This window comes from Pseudopipra pipra, chromosome 23 (assembly GCF_036250125.1).
Source record: "Pseudopipra pipra isolate bDixPip1 chromosome 23, bDixPip1.hap1, whole genome shotgun sequence".
NCBI lineage: Eukaryota > Metazoa > Chordata > Aves > Passeriformes > Pipridae > Pseudopipra > Pseudopipra pipra.
In genome coordinates, this window is record NC_087571.1 from 3,378,822 (window position 1) to 3,397,393 (window position 18,572).

Consider the following 18,572-nt stretch of genomic DNA (forward strand, 5'->3'; position numbering starts at 1 on the left):
TGTGAGATCTGTTAGAGGAGCTGTGAGATCTGTTAGAGGAGCTGGGAGATCTATTAAAGGAGCTGTGAGATCTGTTAGAGGAGCTGGGAGATCTCTTAAAGGAGCTGTGAGATCTGTTAAAGGAGCTGGGAGATCTGTTAGAGGAGCTGGGAGATCTGTTAGAGGAACTGTGTTTCACCTCCGTGCTAAAACAAGGGCACTGCTTGTCTTGGTCACAGCACATTGATGAGGAGCCTTTATTTGGTTAAATAATCAGGACTAGATCTTTCTTGCAGCACATGGGTGAGTCTGAGGTTATTATTTCCATCACTTGAGAGCACCTGGGACCAAACCTCTTGTACTAATTGCAGCCAGGGCAGTGGGAGGACAATGCTGGCACTGCCCCAGGTCTCTCTGTGCCCTGCCTGCAAACCAACCTGCTCCTCAGGTGTTCCCCTGCTCCTGCCTTCAGTGCCCCTCTGTTCCTGCTCACTCCTGGCTGGCTGCTCCCAGAGCCTTTTCTCCTCCACTACAGAGGAAGCATTAAAGGAAAGAAAGAGATATTTGCGAGTTTCTGTGTTCTCTGAGCTGGCTGAATTCCCCCAGCACGGAGCTGTGTGTGTGTGCAGATGCCTCTGCTCCCCCAGGGTTCCCTTCAGTGGCTGCACTCGGTGCTTTTCTAGCACAGAGCCAAGGATTATTCCAGTGGAGCTACAAGAGACGAGGCAACTCCGTCTCTGCAGAGAAAACAATTTCACAGAAGACTACCCCAGGTTAGGATGGGAAGCAGGGACACAAAGGCAGTGAAAAAAGCAGCTGATCACTCTCTGGCTTGCCAGGATGAAGAGCCAATTAGGGTAAAACAGCATCCAGAGTATATACATTTTTTGAAGGGACAGAAAGGCATGGAAGCATGAGGTGATTTGATTCCACAGAACTTTCTTTGCCAGCTTAATTACCACTGTATCCCCATCCAGCCCCTCCCTGGGCACTTTATTCTAATGTTGTTTTTTGCTGGTCCCACAGAAAAGTTGTTCTACTCAGATGATGAAGGATGGGATGGGACTCACAGGTACCTGTGCCACTAATTCCACAGCTGATTTGGGACAAAATACACATTTTTCTACTTAAGGAGCCTAATGACAGAAAGGATGGGTTTTGCTGTGGTTTTGTAGAATTGAGATCAGCAGGAAACCTGACTAACACAGGTGGGAAACAAACAGCATGACAAGAAGTGTCAGATATTTCACCAGTGCAAATATAATCCCTATGAAATATCTTGCTTTTATATGGCTGCTCAAAGCATAAGTTTGGAAAAGCCTGATAAATCTCTTTTTGGTGGATTTCCCACTCAAGACGTGTGATAGATGCAGTTTAAATAGAGGTAAAAGTGCAAAGTGTTTCTTTTGACCTAAGGTAGCATCTGTGATTCAGAGGGACAAAGACAGAACCCACAGCTCTGTGCCATCATTCAAAGCCTGCTCTGAGGTGTCTCCTGTTTATGTTTTGTAAAGCCAGGCAGCTGGTTATCTGCAGATATTCATTCTCCAGAAAGTTCCTAAAGCAAAACTCACATCCTGGACAACAACCAGGATGCACCAGCCTGGGCAGGGACAGGCACAGAGAGCTTGGTGGTGCTGTGGATGGTAAATGTGTGTTTTGCAAGTCTCAGCCTCCTTAAACCTGACATGGAGCAACATTTAGACTGCCTGTGCAGCCTTAACCTGATTTCTTCAAGTAGGTAATGCAGACAACTAGAAACACTCAGAGATTGAACTCTCAGCACCCACTAAAGGCATAAAGAAACCTCAAGTGAATAAAACCTCTCAGTGCTGGAAGGGGAACATGAGGAACAATTCAAGTGAAATCAATGAAGTGTGAAATACATACAGAATAAATCAGTGGTTCTGTATATTTTTTCCCTCTCTTCTTTCTTCCTTTCTTTCATCTTATGAAGTGAAATACATTTGGAGAAGCACCTCACTTCCCTGGGGTTCCCCCTGGTTCCCAGTGATGTACAGCTGGAACACATTCCTCCAGTGTGTACACAGAGCACAAATTAAAGCTCTGAGATGGAAAACCACTTGACAGCTGATGACCTACAACAACAGAGAGAGCTCAGGAAAAGGAAAATGTGTGGGGACCTTTGGGAAATCTGTTTTCTTCCTGTATTCCTTGTACTGTACCCTGCCCAGGGAGACCCTGATCTCAGATGCACTCTGTTCCATAAAGGGAAGGCAATGCAACCTGGGGGACACAGTGCTATTTTATATCCTGGAGAAAAGCTAATTTCTCACCTCTATCTGGGCCTGCTCGACTGGTGCAAGTTCAACCTTCCTCTGCTTTTCCATTTGGAAAATGAAGATAATGATCCTGACCTTTCCAAAGGTGTTCACAGTGGGTGGACAGAACGTGCAATCTAAAAGCTTGATCTCACTCCTGTAATACAAATAATGGTACCAACAACAAGCCATTTTGTTTTCCTCCCTCCCTGACCTTTCTCCCACACACCTTTCATGCCAGACTCCCTCTGTTCTCTCAGCTCCTGCAGCTTATCAGTTCCTAGCCAGGGACACCGGCAACAAAAATAAAACATTTCAACACATGCCATCTCTCCCTGCTCTCCCCTCCCACCATCCTTTCGCTGCAGGAGGGCAGGATCAATATTTGGAATGTGCATCTCCACCTCCCTCCCCGAGCTGTGACGTTCCCTGGCACAGGGAAGGCTCCAGCACATGGATGTGATTGATGGGGACTGTGCTGGGCACTGGGAGAAGATTGGTTTCTGGGGCTGATGGATAAAGTCCATCATGCAGCATGAAAACAGCTGGGGAGAAAAATAATGGCCCATCTGATTCTTTCCAGCAGCGAATATTTAGTGAGAAAAGCTTAGGGAGGGGTTTTTTTTTTTTCCCCTGGTTAATTTGTAATTAAAGAAACTCGGGTTTGGATGTGAACGTCCCAAAGTCTTCCCTTCGTTAAGCGAGGTTGTCTGACCAGTTAATTAAGGCAAAGGGACATTTATGGGATGTCACAGGAAGGCACAGCCATTCCTTGCTGCTGGAGTGGTGAGTGGAGAGCTCAGCCAGCAAAGCTGAGCAGAGGGAGCACCCAGGCAAAGCTCCCAGGCAAAGCTCCCAGGCAAAGCTCCCAGTTAAGGAGTTCACATTCCTGGGGAGCAAAACTGAATTAATGCCTGGCTGGGAGACAGCTAACGCTGGGATTGAGGTTTCCCAGTGTTTTCATGTATATTTCATAGACCTGTTTGCTTTTTGATGTTCGAAGCTCTTTGATTATTCCTTTTAATCCCTTTTCTAGACGTTCTTAAGTGTCAGCTGCAGCCCTGGTTGGGGCAGGTGAGCTGTTCCTCCACAGCCACACACACAGTGCAGGGGACAACAGATCATCCCTGGCCATCACTTAAAGTTGTGACAGCAGCACATGAGCTCCTTGGATCTGTCAGTGGAGTCACCTCAAGTGTCTGCAGGGAGGGACTGGTGAGGGAACCGTCGTTTTATGGAGCTAAGGAATGCAAACCATCCCAAACAAAACCTGCCAGTGCTGCTGATTATTTAAAATTTACTTTCCTGATATAAAATTCTGCAGACAGATCCCAACAGCGCACACAAGCACGAAATCAATATTCCCTGTGTAGTGTTACAAGTGATTGCTCACCTAAAAGTGCCACCTCAAAGCTCCGTTAATACCCACTTTGCACTCAGACACCAACCTTGCAATTAAAAGTGGAAACAGAATTTCCATGTTCACTCCAAGCAAACAGGAGCTCAGTAGCTGTGTTTCACTCAGCTTCAGAGATGCAAAAGCAGGAGGAATTACCAAAATCAACAAGAAACTAATCTCTTTAATCCTGGAAGTTTCTTTTTTTTTTTTTTAAACAAGTTTAAATAATTGATACACTGTCAGAAGCAGCCTGAATCCACGGAGGGAAGATTAATATTAGATGAGATTCCTTCTCCCTCTCTGTATGGGGAAGGATGGCAAAGTCATAAAGCAAGTGCTTTGCACACTACAATTGGCCTCAGGTGGGTAAAAGGCTGGTGAGATTGTTCTGGGTTTCAGACACAGTCTGGCCAGTGGTGTGGAGAGGAGGGAGGAGGTTTCCTGACTCTGCCAACTTTGTTCTTGCAGGAGAAAGGAGCCAGAAAATACTGGAAACAAAAGGATGGAGGAAAGAAACTATGTGAAGATCCACATGAACAGTGTCCCCCTGTGCTGCTGAGCTCTGGGGGTTCTCAGCTCGGCAGTGTCCCCTGTGCCCTCTCTCCTGCTCTGCCCCGCTTCCAGCTGACAAGTTTTTGCTTCCCTGCTGTGCTTTTTTCCACGTGCTGGGGTGAAAAGTGGCTGAAACACACCCCACAGTGGCACCACCGGGTCACAAACCTGTTGATCACCAGTCTCCTGATCACAAATCTGTCGATTGCTGCATTTCCAGCCGGGGAGGGACAGTCAGGGCTGGTGGCTCCAGAGAGCCCTGTGACTGCTCCCCGGGGCTGATCCTTCTCCAGGGTGAAAAGTGGCTCCCTGAAACCAGGTAGATCTCAGGGAATGCTGTGCACTAACCTTGCCTGGGGCAAGGCTGGCAACATGTGCAGCCCCTAATGCAAAATGGCATTTACAGGGGAGAGGGGAGCCAGAACCACAGGCAGAGCATGTTCCACCCTGCTAACGCCTCATTTTCTCACTCCTGTAAATTCCAATTAAGGAAGGCATTTATGTCCACACCTACAAAGGTATTTACATGCTCAAATGCTGCTGAATTCAGCATCACTTTGTCACCTTTGAGAGTCTGGGTCTTAAGCCTTTTTCCTGCAACATAATTCAATGTGCTTAATGCTGAGAAGGTCGCTGTTCATATCCAAGTTGCTACATTGCTCACTCTTTTATCAGTCATGACACAGCTCTGTCTTCATATATGGGCCTCATCACAGTGGTATCTGAAGCTTTTCATGTCAGTTAAAAGCCAGCAGCTCTGTCTTTGTCTCACTCTTATCTCCCATTCAGAAGAGGGATCATTATCTTAAATATACCTATAAAAATAAGTACTGTGACATTACTCAGGAAGAAAAGCAGGCTCTGTGACAGGTGGCAATGCCAGGTCACACTGGAAGTTACAAAACTCAGCAGAAGAGAAAGAAAAGGAGGATGTATCACTGCAGAAGCCCAGGCTGGCACTCAGGGGATGTGCTGGAACAGAGCCTTGGAGCCTTGAGCCAAAGGATGGGTTTGGCCATGACTGGGGCTGTACCAAGGTAATGCTTCCCTTAGCATTTAATCCAAATAGACAGAGCTTTATTAACCTGCCCCCTGAGGAACCTAATAAGGATCATCTCAGAGCAGAGAAGCAATAAGGAAATGAATAACAACTTACTCTATTATAGATGCATGATGATGATCAATACTCCTTTGCACTAAAACAGCAGTTGGCATCCAAAAATCTCAAAACAAAAAAAAAAGAAAAAGAAGAAACAGTAAGGATTCATTAATCAACAGCCTCATCTTTGGAGGCACTGCAGCATTACTATTTTTATTATTATATTTATTCAGCAGGGGCACTTTTTGGGCTACAGGGAGAAGACAAGAGTTGCCCCAAAAACACACAGTTCTCAGTTGACAGAGCTGCAAAAAATAGCCCAAAGTCCTGTGCTCAGTCTCACGGTGCTGAATGCCTGGGGAGGCCACTCTGCTCACACCACTTAACCAGGCCATCAGCTCCCAGCCTGAGATGCCCAGATCCAGCCCAGGGATTGTGCTGCTTTACCTCTGGTCCTTGGAAGAACTAGAGATGAACTGGCTGGCAGAACCAGCCGTGTGTTTGGCCTAATGGCTGTGACCAATCACTCTCAAAAGTGTCCCTAAAAACGGGATTTCTCCTGGGTTGGGAGGCAATATCAGCCTTTAAATCCACAGAAGGATCTGGCATGGAGAGAGCAATGCCAGCAGTGTGGAGCAGGGCTCTTGGAGTGATGTGGCAGACTATAATTGATACCAGAGGCAAAGGACACCACAGGCAGCCACTGTGATACATTTGATTTAGAATTGCTGATTGACAGCCTCCTCCATCACATGTTTGCTCTGCAAACATGTGATTCCTGCATTGCCATCCATCTCTTCCCAGGGAGGCTCTCAGCACATGGACAAGATCCCTGTGGAGAAACCAGGACACCCAGAACCTGCTGTGGGTAACTGAGACTGGCATCACCAGGGAGGGATATTGGAGAGAGCCTCAAATTCTCCAGGAGCAGCCGAGCAACTGTGCTTTGGGTGCAGCTCTGCACATCCCCCAGGGCTCCTGAGAGCCCACCTCACACACATCCATTAACCAGCCCATCATTATGGATGGCAGGGAGACAGAGGATTCTTGGCCCTGGGTTGAGAACATTATTATTATTTCCAGATCATTAACACGTTGAGAGGCTTCTTACAAGCTGAAATACTGCAGGAAAATGTGAAATGTGTGAGGAACAGGGCACGAGTTCACTGTGAAAAAAAAATGTTCCACCCAGGGACTGATTCCAGGCTGTGTGGTTTATGGGATGTCTCAAAGATACAAGGGCCTGTGCTGTAGACACGTTTGTCTGCCCAAGTCTCTCTCCTGTACACTGACAGTGCACACTTCAGACTGAAGATCAGCTTAAGTGCTGAAATAGCTCTTCTGGGACATATTTTTGACTGCAGAGTTCCCAGTGCTTACAGATGTACTGTCTGTGGCAATATTTGGTGCTTTCTCTAAAGAGCCTTAGTTCCCAGAGTCATCAGATCACCTGAGGAGCTCAGCTTTCAGGCAGCACAGCTTACAAGACACAAACTCCAGAGATTTAAAGCTCTGCAGGTAAATACCCAAGCCCTGGCTGCCTCTTCATCATCTCTTTTATTTATTTTTTTTTTTTTAATTTTAGTATTAATGGGATCAGACAAAAAGCCTGACTCATGATTTTCAGCACTTCAGGTGAGCAGATGCAAAGGTCCTTCCCCCATTCTGGCACGTGCTGGTTAAATGCCTTGATTGATGGCAGCCTGTGGGTGTCATGCAGGCAAAGACTTTGAGGAAACCACGGCCCTCCTCATTTTCTGCCAAAAATGGATGCCTGGCTGTCCTGAAGTAGCACTGAAGTCACACACACTGAAAATCCTGCGACTCTGATAGGAGAATAATTGCCTGCTCTCTCAGTACTAATATATTTTTGGTTTCTGGTTGGCTGCATTTGCATCTGGCTTTGCAGACTCCCTTCCCCTGGAGCGCCTTTATCGGATTTGCTTGGTCTCATGACTTACTGCAGTTCTTAAACCAAGTTCTAAATAACTCAAACAAGCCTCGGGATGGCTCCGTTTGCTGGAGCAAAGCAAGGTACAGAGACAGCCCAGGTGGGACATGGAGAACCTGGAATACACTCCAGGCTCAGGGATCTGTCACTGGAAGTGCTGGAGCTGCTCTTCCCTTCCTTGCAGACCAGCACCAGAGCCTTGAGCACAACCAGAGCCCACGGCACAAACACTATAAATAACAGTAATGGGGCCACTGCTGGTGACATCAGAGTAGAAATTAGTGAGACTGGCAACTGCAAAGCAGCAGCAAGCTGCAATATTTTCGCCCCAGTGCTTTCTGGAAATGGTCTTTTATCTCAGAGGCTGAGTCAGAGGCAAGTAAGGGGGCAGATGAGTCGCCCCCACTCAGCCTGCTGAGGAGAGGAGGAATTTCTGGGAGCCATTTCTGACCCCCCACCTCACACTGCAGCAGTTTTCACTCTGTGACGAGGTACATATTGAGAAAAAAAGTGAGGTTTGTGGGTATTTTTCACTGGACTGAGTCACACTGAGGGTGTGGGGGAAGGGAATGGTGCCAGGCTTTAATAAATGCAGTGTCACGACACTCCCCAAGTGACATCTCCTCAGTATAGCAGGCACTGCAGTGCCTCCACCAGGGCCCCAATTCTGCCTTTCCCACAGCATCTCCTGGGGAAGGACTACCCTCATTGATGCTCTGTGCTGCTCCCAAATCAGGACATCCTATCCTGCATCTTCCTGTGCAAAGTGGAGCCAGAACAACCTGCTCAGGACTTCTCAGCAAACACCTCCAACAAAATCTTAGTAGCAAAGGCATTTTACTGCCAAGGTGTCATTCTGCTGGGATTAAAACTGCTCCCAGCCTTTGGATGGGTTCTCCTAAATGATATAGCCCGTGTAATAAAACAGTCTGTTAATTTTACAGCTGGAGTATAAGTATGAATTGTGTAAGAAAGCTCTTGGAAGCAAACCAGACTTCCCTGAAGTGGCCACGAGTGCCTTCAGCAGAGCCATGGAACAGCCAGAGAGCAAAGAAAGTGCAGATTGGGGAAGGAATGCTGCAATACAGAGTTCACTGCTGCACTGCCACGGGATGACAGGGATGCAGGCTTGGTTAATCAAGGCAGACCAAAGTGGACAGGAGCTCAGGATGGCAGCACTGGAGCCAGCAGCTCATTTTCCAGGGTCTCAGGCAGGTTTCTGCTGACTGTACTGAGGGCTGTGCTGCTGCAGCTCGGAGTTTTTTTGGTGCCCAAGCTCTCCAGCACAAAGATAGCTCGAGTACATCCAGATGTGCTGCAGACACAGACCCCAGCTGCAGTATCAGCAGGGCTTTTAATAGCCCTGTCAGGAAGACAGAAGTGCTGACATGTAACTCCCTCAGTCATCTGAGCTCCTCTGGCTGAGGTGATTTGCATCTCCCGAGTCTGATACTGGTTCTTGTGTCAGAATCCCAGTACAGGCCAAGAACTGGCACTGACAGTCACACCACACTTGGGACAACCTTGCAGAAATGTGCTGCTTCTGTCTTGGCACAGCAATGGCAGGGAGTGGAAATCCTCGTTACCAGCCATTCCCAAAAGGATAGGGTGGCCCAAGGAGATGGCACAAGCCACATTCATGCCTTGTGCTGCCCTTGCAAAACTGTTCTGTAATGCCTCCAAAAGAAGCAGGAGAAGAAATGGGATTCCTGCAGAACACTGGTTCTAATGACCCAAGGAATCCCAGGGCACTTTGTAAAAACAAATGACCAAGGGTTAATCAGTGACTGGTCCATTAATTGGATCAGCCATCAACCCTTCCTCTGGAAAGTTTTCACTGCTTTGAGAGGCAGCCTCAGCCTTTTGCAAATCCAAATTCTCTCCTTTCTTGGGCAAACTGACATTATTTGTGTGGCTTGTTCCTGACCCTCCTCTCCCTTGGCCCTTCCTGCTGCAGCTCAGGTTGCTCCTCGGCAGAGCAGGAGAGCAAACATCCACCGGTGGCAGGGGAGGGCTGGCTCTGACCTTTCCTCTCAGCTGCTCACAACAGCTGTCGAGCTGTTTGCTGAAGTCCCTGACAAGACATCTTGCCCTTTTCTCCAGGCTGAGGCTGGGTCAGCAGGGATGGAGCTCCTGTCTGCAGACAAAAGCCTTTTATATCATGTTCTGAGACAGGAGGCGACAGCGTGAAACGCGACATCAGCAGAGCCTGAGACGCTCCTGGTGAAGGCCTGGGAGGTGTCAGGGATGTCTGATGGCAAAGAAACAACAGTCCAGGATTGATATCACAAAAAGGTGGCATGGAGGGAGAGCTGTGAGGTTCCTGTGCTAGCAGGGATAAATTAGGAAGCGCCAATTAAAAGTTATCCACTTGTCATCTTATGCTTTCAGTGTCCTGCCTGGTGTGTTTAATACTTATACTGTGACAGCAACTTTGGGAGTTGCTCCAGCCTGCCTTTGTAAACGTAATCCCTGTCTTGGAGAAACTCCCATCCCCTAAAACCAGGCAGGTAAGGCTGGAAAAAGAGAGAGAGGTACAGGAAAAGTAAATGATTTTCCCTCAGGTGAAGAATTAACCCTGTCCCCATGGTCACTACTCTGGAGAGTGACTCAGGGCACCAAGAACAACAAAGAGTCATCCTTCTTTCAGATGGATTCTAATTTTTTTGAAGTTTGAAGTAGAGACTGAACACACAAATAAATTCTCATTTCCAGGCATATTCAGGCACGTGTTTGGATCCAAAAGTTACCTTACATGTGGTCCAATGCACTCCTCTCTGCATTTCTCAGGTTGGGTTGCATAGGTTCTGCAACAAGTACAAGGTCTCTGCTCACAAGTTAAACAGGCTTTTACTTCTTTTCCCCCCAGTTTTATCTGCCCGCCGCTGTCCTTAGTGCTGAATTAATGGCTGCAATGCTTTGTGGTGGGTTTATGTAAATTGCTGGCAGCAAACAACAGCCATAATACACTTTGTTGCGACGAGATGCAGTTTGTAGTGAAATCTATTATAGTTCAAATATAAATTAATTATAATCCCTTCTGCTGTAGTGAACCTTCATGTATAATTAACAATTACTGTAGGGGGAAAAGGGAAGGAAAAATCCCCATCTGAGTGTTTCAACGTCAGTAATAATTTCCACGTCCCTAATACCTCTCCTAGGAAGGTGTATTATAGTTTACCTGTCCCCCTGCACATGGCAAGTCACAGCTGCTTTCAGCTGGAGCCAAAAGAGCTGCTGCAGCACAAAGAAAACATGAGCCATTTGAGACCATGCTGTGCTCTGGTCTCCAGGAAATATGGACAGCAGCTCTTTGCCATATCCAGGACTTGGGGAGAAAAGGGTGGTGAGAAGAGGCAGCTTTGAGGGTGTCAGCAATATATCAGTGCTGATGAAGATGTTAAACTCAGGAGTGAGTGTCCAGACCCAGCTGCTGGAATCCATGTGCCACGGAAAGTCCAAACTTGCCTGTATCCCACAGCCAGACCCTCCCAGTGCAGCTCTTTGGCCCAGCTCTGCACACAGCTGCTCTCCAAACCCTCCAACACAATATTTCCACTGGAGTCAAGTTTGCTCAACAGGGCAAAATTCAGAGCTCAAGCACTGTAATAACAGCACTGCAATTTCCAGGCACTTCCTGCAGCCTGGAACAGGTGCTTCAAACAGAGCTGGTCACTGGCTGCTCAAGGACTTCAAAACCCAGGTGAGAGCAGCTCTTGGGAGAATGGGAAAGAGATGGTGATGGCTCAGTGTCTGGATTCGTTCAGGGCACGGGTCAGCATAAACACTGGGAAGCTAAAGCTGGTAAATGAAAAATTTGGAGGATCCTTCCCCCTTACAACAAAGCCTCCTGCTCCCAATCTCTAATGAGAGTCAATTGCTGCTGATAAATTTTACATAATAGCTTTTTGCTTGTTCTGCAAATTAAGCAGAAAAATTGCCTATTAGAAGGGAAACTGGGGCGATTCTTAAAACTTGGTGTAACCTATTTAGCTGCTTAGGTCAGATGCAGGGCGGAATCCAAAGTGTCCTTATTAATTTTCTGCAGGGAGCAGCACTTTGCACTGCTGAAGCAATGTCTTGCTTCAGAGACCCAGCAAGAGCTGATTTCAGGACCACATCAAAGCTGGCTGGGACCAGAGGGGCTGGATTAGCTCCCGTGCTGATGTGAGGGAACTGTCCTTCAGCACAGCACTCTGCTCCCTCCTAACCCCTCCTAACCATCTTCCTGCTGGCTGATGGGTCACCCACACAAGATATGTTTATTTAAACCAGCAACAAAGATGGGAAATGCCAGGCTGGATTCTTAGAGCCCTTTTTTTAGCCAGGACCTGTCAAAGCAGCTCGTTGTGTTCCAGTGCCTCCTCCTGCCCCTCAGCAGCATCTCCCCAGTGCCACAGGCTGCACCAGGCTTATTTAACCCTGCAGCTGGAAAGCACCACACCTGGCAGAACTAATCTTTTAGGGGATGTGAGCACCACCTCCTGACTCATTTCCATCTGGGGCACAGGATGGCACCGACTTCTACTTAGTGCTGAGCTTGGCTGTGAACTGAAAGGGTTCAGGCTCAGCCCCAACACAGGCAGATATTCAGGGATTGTTAAAATATCCCCCTCCCCAAACCTTTCATATAAATCAGAGTTATATATTTGTTTTCCATATCTTTTCCTCATCTTTCTCTCTCTACCCAAGCCCCACAAGACATCCTCAGCTCCCACGTTCCTCAGGGGCCATAAAACACCAGCACACCCCGGCAGTGCTGCAGTCCCCTCCAGCTCAAGGTGCTGAGCAGTGAACTGGCAGCTTTACCCATCAGTAAGGCCAACAGCCAACAGCTCCCTACTCTTCTTACTCTGGAAGTGTCCAAGGCCAGGCTGGGTGGGGCTCTGAGCAACCTGGGCTAGTGGGAGGTGTCCCTGCCCATGGCAGGGGTGGAACGAGGTGATCTTTAAGGTCCCTTCCAACCCAAACCCTTCTGGGTTTCTATGATTCCTCCACCAGTTTTGCCAACACTTGGACCTTGTGTGTCCTGTGTGCCACGAGCACACACTGTTCCACTGCCCTGCCCTGTTTGCATCCATCCTGCTGCCTCCCCCTGCTCCATCTCATCCCTAGGAACAACCAAACACACAGAGATGTAACTCAACTGAAAGGAGTTGTCTCCACCTACTCCCCTACTTACTGTCCACGGGATTTAACAGCTCATTTACCTGCTTCTGATACGGGCCCCTCGAGGTTTATTACCTGCAAGGGATCCTCACTTAAGCCCGAGATGTGCTTTTCTTCCTGCTCTCTCCCCGGGTGTCTGAGTGCTGCTGAAAACAATTCCGAGTGTCTCAGCTAATCAATGGTATCTCCCAGCCAATCTCATGCTCCTGACACGTGTGAGCCTTTTGCTTATCCTTCCCCAGCTGAGAAAGAATTACCCAGAAATTTCCTCAATCCGGCAAAAAAAAGGGGGGAGGGAGGAAAAAGGAGAAGGGGACAGTGGAGGGAAAAAACAACAAAAAAAGGAAAAATATCAGCAAAGGTCACCAGATCTAACCTTGGTCTGCTTCAAAAACTGCTTTTCCTTCAAGAGCAGCATCCGGAAAGCACAAAAAACAAGTGGTATCTGGACCTGAATAACAACACAGCAGAGGCCCCTTCAGCATGAATAACGACCCGGCATTGTCAGCTCGGCACCACCGGGGCTCGCGGGGACGCACATTGTTTGTGTTCCTGATTCTGGCTGAGTCTGTGCCAGTGCTCTGAGACATCCCAGCCTTCCTCCCTTTGCATGCCCACAGAAATTCGCTAAACAACCTCTGCTGGCACCAAATAACTGCTGCTCCTTGGAGAAAAGGTTCTTAATAGACAATGGGAGGGGGTGCTGGAAAAGCCTGCACTGACAGACGTGTGCAGAGGGACCAACACACGCGACAGATTTCCAAATTCTCTCGACCAGAGAAAACAAATTAGAAAAAAATGAGCCATATTTTCGACATTTTTCTTTTTTCTACACTAATCCCTTCTCTTTTCCATCACCAAGATCTTTTATTTTATAAATATGCCAAATTGCAATAGAATGGATAACCTTCTCCCCTGCTCCCTCCAAAACAAATCAATGCTTCATTCAACCTGAAACACATATTTCCTTCTTTGTTTTCCCTCCACCCCTGGGAAAGTAACAAATGCTTCTTTCCCCCAAAGTGTGCTTTCTGCTTTTCAGCACATTGCTGGGCATAAATGCTGATTATTTACACAGCACCATTTATTACTTGGTTGTTGTTTGTTGGTTTTGGGTTTTTTTTTCCCAGGGAAATCGATGCACAGCAAGGCCAACCTGTTGCATGGTGAGGGAAGAGCTGCAGAGCTCCAGTGCCCCTCTGGAGTGGCAGATCTGTCTCCCAGCCCAGCTGTGCCTCTCCCACACATCCTGTATCCACTCCCCACAAACTGCACTGGGTTTGAAGCTCTTTTGTGGCTCATTTTCAGGGCACAGGGAGAAAATGCTCAGCGTTTTTGGGGCACGTGGGAGACCAGCTGAGCTTTGGCCATCAAAAATGGGTGTCTGTGGTTTGACAAGGTCTGAGCCAAAACCTGCTTTTTTCACTCTGATATTTCCACCTCTGGCCAAGCAGAGAGGGAATCACTTATGGCCATTCCCTCCTGCCCCAGTCCTCAGTTTTTCCACCCCTGTTGATCAATGCATCTCCTGAGCCTGTGGCAGAGCTCTCCAGGGCATTCCCAGTGCTCTCCAAGGCTGCCTGAGCACAATCAGGTCATCAAAATCCCACAATTTCCACTGTACTGATGACCACCCCACACCTTAGCACTAACTGGAGAGACAGGCAGCAGAATTCCTGGCAGCCAGTTCTGCTGATTACACGGGATGTTACCAGAAGTAGCCTCCTATTTGTACCACTCTATGAATTAACTTTATCTGCATCAGATCCACAAAACAATGACATTAAAGCAAGAAGCAGAGCTTTGGAACCATCTACAAGAATGAGCTGACTACTTCATCCTGAGCTTTAATTAAAATGGGCTCAGCCACTTCGTTTTATTTATTCTTTGACAGCCATCTTCCATTTTCTGCCTAAATACAATCTCCTGCCATTTTTCAGTGCCATTGCAGGGTCAGCGACCAAAGTACAGAAATAAAAATCACATGACTGAATTACTGCAGTTTCCAAACACTTAGGATTTTATTGCCAGCAGCTAACTGCCTTCAGAGAACATCTGCTTTCAGTTCCTACTGCAATCTCCATCTCAGGCTGGAGCTGTAACTGCTCCTAAGGAGCCCAAAGAGACAGGCCATAGCATTAAAGCCTGACCTACTTCCATCAAAGTGTTATCACCTCTTTTCCTCCCCTCTCCTTCCATTCACCTTGCCTTTTGCAGCCTTCCCTTCCCAAACTTGTTTCCCCCCACGGATCTACACTTACCTCTGGCTGGTGCAGGAGGAGAAACTGGAGGCTGAAGGGCACAGCAGGTTTGCAGTAACCTCACACCATGAACCCACGAATTCAAATCTAAGCATTTAATCCAATTGAAATCTAATTTAGCCCTTCTCTCTCCTCTGAGCTTGCCAAAAGGAGCAGCAGAACTCCTTGGAGGTTTCAGGGCAGTCCTTAAGAGAGGTAACTCTCTCTTCCCTGCCTTCACACTGTGGATAGACTCCCGAAATCCTCGTGGGATTTCGCTGAAAAGAAATAAGCTGCCCAATGTGTCCTGGTGTTTTTAGCCAAAGCTCTCCCTGTCATCATTTTCTGAACAGACTGGATATCTGTATGATGAAAGCAAAACACCTCCCAGTGCTGGAAGAGCATTCCAGCTATTCCCTCTTTTCATTCTGCATTATAAACCCAAACTCTACCCAGCCAACTGGCAGCCACCTTCACAGAGAACAGCACAGCCTTTTCTTTATTTAAAGGTTGTGAATGCAGAAAACAGAATGGCATTTCAGGATAGGATTCCTGACATAATGAGCGAACTGGCAGTAAATAAAAGACAAGATGAGAATCAATAGCTTCTGAAAGAGAAAAGGAACATCAAAGGAAGTGGAAGAATACAGAGAGGGAAAAGGTAAAAAACCTTATTTTTTTTCTCACAGAAACGAAATTTGTAGGGGTTTGGGCTTAATCCAAGGCTGAAAGAAAACTACAGCACAGCTGTCAGTGGTTTCACCACCCTTTGGATCAGGTTCTCTGTTCTTTTATTCCAACTTCCTGCCCATGCTTGTGAAATAATACATGTGATACCTTTGGAGAGGAACCACAGCAAATCCCCACTTTCCTCCCAAGTTATCACTAAACCCAGGCTCAGTGGAACTCCTGAAACAGTGCCTGAAACAGCAGTTCCCACATCTCAGCTCTGGGTTCTTTCCTGCCACCAACCACCTGTAGGACGGAGCAGTTCAGTGGTAATTGCAATTAAATGGAAGATTTGCAATGAAAGCAAACACGGTAATGGAGTTAATTTTAGCAAACCACTAATGAGCAATACACCAGCCTCCTTTTTTACCCTTATGACCAACTTCCTAATGTGCCTTCTCTTGCTTTATTGAAATCATTAACAACTAACCCGCTGTCCTCCTTTTGGAAAACACATTCCTTCCAGATTCTGCTCCACGGGGATCTGAAAGAGCTTTTCCAATCAACAATTCATTGAATGAAGTCTCCAGAAATCTGCTGTTGTGTTCCCATCCTGAGCTGACCTTGAGCTATTTAAACCTAGATGGATTTCAATTCCATAGTCCCACCAGATCCTCCTCCCCGCCCTCCACCTGGGATAAGAGAGGCTTTTCAGAACATGTTAGAGGAGGTCTGCTAAATGATGCATTGAAAAGAGCTGGAGGGAAAAACAACTTTATCATCTTGTGGCTTGAGCAGAAGGGGATGGGGTTCCTCAGTGCTTTAAAAGATAATGAAAAAATAAAAAACCCAGGCAGGGAGCAATGCAAAAGGGGAGAATTAATACTTTTTGATGGATGAATAAAACGGGTTCAACAGAGAGCAAGGTCCCAGGGGAGTCCTAGGCACTGCCTGTTCACATTAATGCAAATTCCATACTAATATAACTTTTCCATGCAAGATGAAAGGGTAAAAGGGTCCAGCTGCTGAGAGGACGTGCCATGAAGGAACCTGGGAGCAAGGCTGTGGAGCAGCTACTGCTCAGGATTCAGATTCAGCAAGTTAAACAGCACAAGTTCTTGTGATGGCCGAGGCTGTGGTTCATTCAGCAGTCCCTGGGCTGAGATTTAGCACCACTAATCTGGATTCTGGTGCAGATGTTTGCAGTGGCTCCAACAGCTCATGAATGTGGTACATCCTCCCAGCTGCTCAGTCTCCAAGCAGGATCCTCGGGGGCAGGTCTGGGCTGCTGGCAGAGCTCCAGGGAAGGGGCTCTCTAAGTCTCTAAGTCCTCATCCTTTGGTCTGAGCAACTTTCACAGGCATTCCTCTAAAACTGCTGCCCCTGCCAGAGCACTGCTAGAAGAGCAATTTATCCACAAAGCATCAACACCAGAGGAGCTGCCAAATGCCCCTCACAAGGTCACGGTGCCAGCTGGACTGTTTTACTGTGAGATGAGAAGTCACACGAAGCAGAAGCCAGAAAAGCTGTTCCATTTGCTTGCATTAAAGGTCCATGATTTGAATAACCCTGTGTGATGGATCACAGGAGGAGACACTGCTGAAAAGGAAAGGAAAGGAGGAAAAAAGGGGGAAAACTAGGGCAAACCTTCCCAGCAGCACCTCCCTGCCCTGCTGGGCACTCATCCCCTCTGCCCTCAGAAACATGCAGGGATAGTCCTTAAAAACAGCTGGGTCAGCAGCTCTCAGTGGGACAATCTCCTTCCTTCAGACATTTCTCAAATGCTTATTTACTCAGATTTTTGCCCTGCTGGAAAAACAACCAGCAGAAGAACAGATTCTGCTCCCCTACCAACCTGTGTCTGGAGCTATTCAGTTTGCCTTAGAAATTTCAGGAATTAAATGCCAGTGTTCCAGGAGATCCCAGGATAACGTGGCACCCTTCCTCCAGTCCTCCAGGAGATGCAGGTTTCCATTGCTCTGAGCCGGTGTGCTTTCGTGTTTGACAAATATTCATATAATAAGACATCAAAAGCCAAATAACTGTGCAAGAAGTGCTGAAAGTACAGCGAGCCAAGCCAGCAATACCATTATCAACCCGCTCCTTCTTCCCTCCCTAAAAACCCAAGTATTTAAAACCTTCCTCAGCGGGTGTGAAAATTAAGGAACCGACACGTTTCCAGAGCTCACACAGGCAGGAGCAGAACAAACTCCTCTCACACAATTCAACACAATCCTGTTGAGCAGAAATAGAGGTTATAAATCCCTGTGCAGCCGTGACAGTGCCTCTGAATCATCTCCTGCCACAGCATGGATATTCCACAGACCTTTGCCCACGTTTCTCCTGCTGGCTCTCAAGTGCTTCCAGAGCTCTGCCTGCTCAGCCCACACCTTTGCACCAGCATCACACCTGCCTTGGATTTTTATATTTATATATATATTTATGTATACATTTATATATACATTTAAATATACATTTATATATACATTTAAATATACATTTATATACATTATAGAAATTATATATTATATATATATTATAGAAAATATATATATAATATATATTATATATATTTATATATAAAGGAGTAACCCTTCACACCTTTTTTCCTGGCTCCCTCACATTTTTGGGGTGTCAGCTCTGTTCTAGCACAAAACAAAAAGTTCCAGTGAATGTGTTTTCCAGGTTCCCACAATGTTTTCTTTGAGCTGTGGATCCAGGTGAGTTTTTGAGGTTTTCCTTCTATCAGACAGTCTTTAAAAAAACTCATACTCAGGTAAGTTTTTGAGGCTTTTATCAGACAGTCTTTAAAAAAACCTCATACTCAGTTCAAGTTTTTGAGGCTTCCCTTCTGCCGTATAGTCCTGAAAAAACACATTCTCATGAAAGTTTGTAAGGTTTGCCTTCTATCAGACAGTCCTTAAAATACACATAGATAAGTTTGTGAAGCTTTCCTTCTATAATATGGCCTTTAAAAACCTCATATTCAGGTAATTTTTGTGGGATTTTCTTCTATAATATAGTCCTTAAAGACCACATACTCAGGTAAGTTTTTGAGGCTTCCCTTCTATCATACAGTCCTTAAAAACCACATACTCAGGTAAGTTTTTGAGGCTTTTCTTTCTATCAGACAGTCCTTAAAACCCACATACCAACCACTGCCTGACAGGACAGTCCTCACAACACAACTTCACCTTGCCCACGAGCTGTTTTCTGGTCCCTCGTGCAGACA

At 46.7% G+C, this 18,572-nt stretch overlaps 1 protein-coding gene across 1 annotated transcript in view; it reads right to left on the minus strand.

The window, feature by feature from the left end:
- B3GAT1 (beta-1,3-glucuronyltransferase 1) overlaps nt 1-14,892 on the minus strand; it is a 113,294-nt gene extending 98,402 nt beyond the window's left edge. The window contains exons 1-2 of the mRNA XM_064634686.1: nt 14,693-14,892; nt 5,369-5,435 (exon numbers count right to left, since the gene is read on the minus strand). The gene's annotated coding sequence lies outside the window, so the exon portion shown is untranslated. The remainder of the gene's footprint in view (nt 1-5,368; nt 5,436-14,692) is intronic.
- Nucleotides 14,893-18,572: the final 3,680 nt, after the last annotated feature.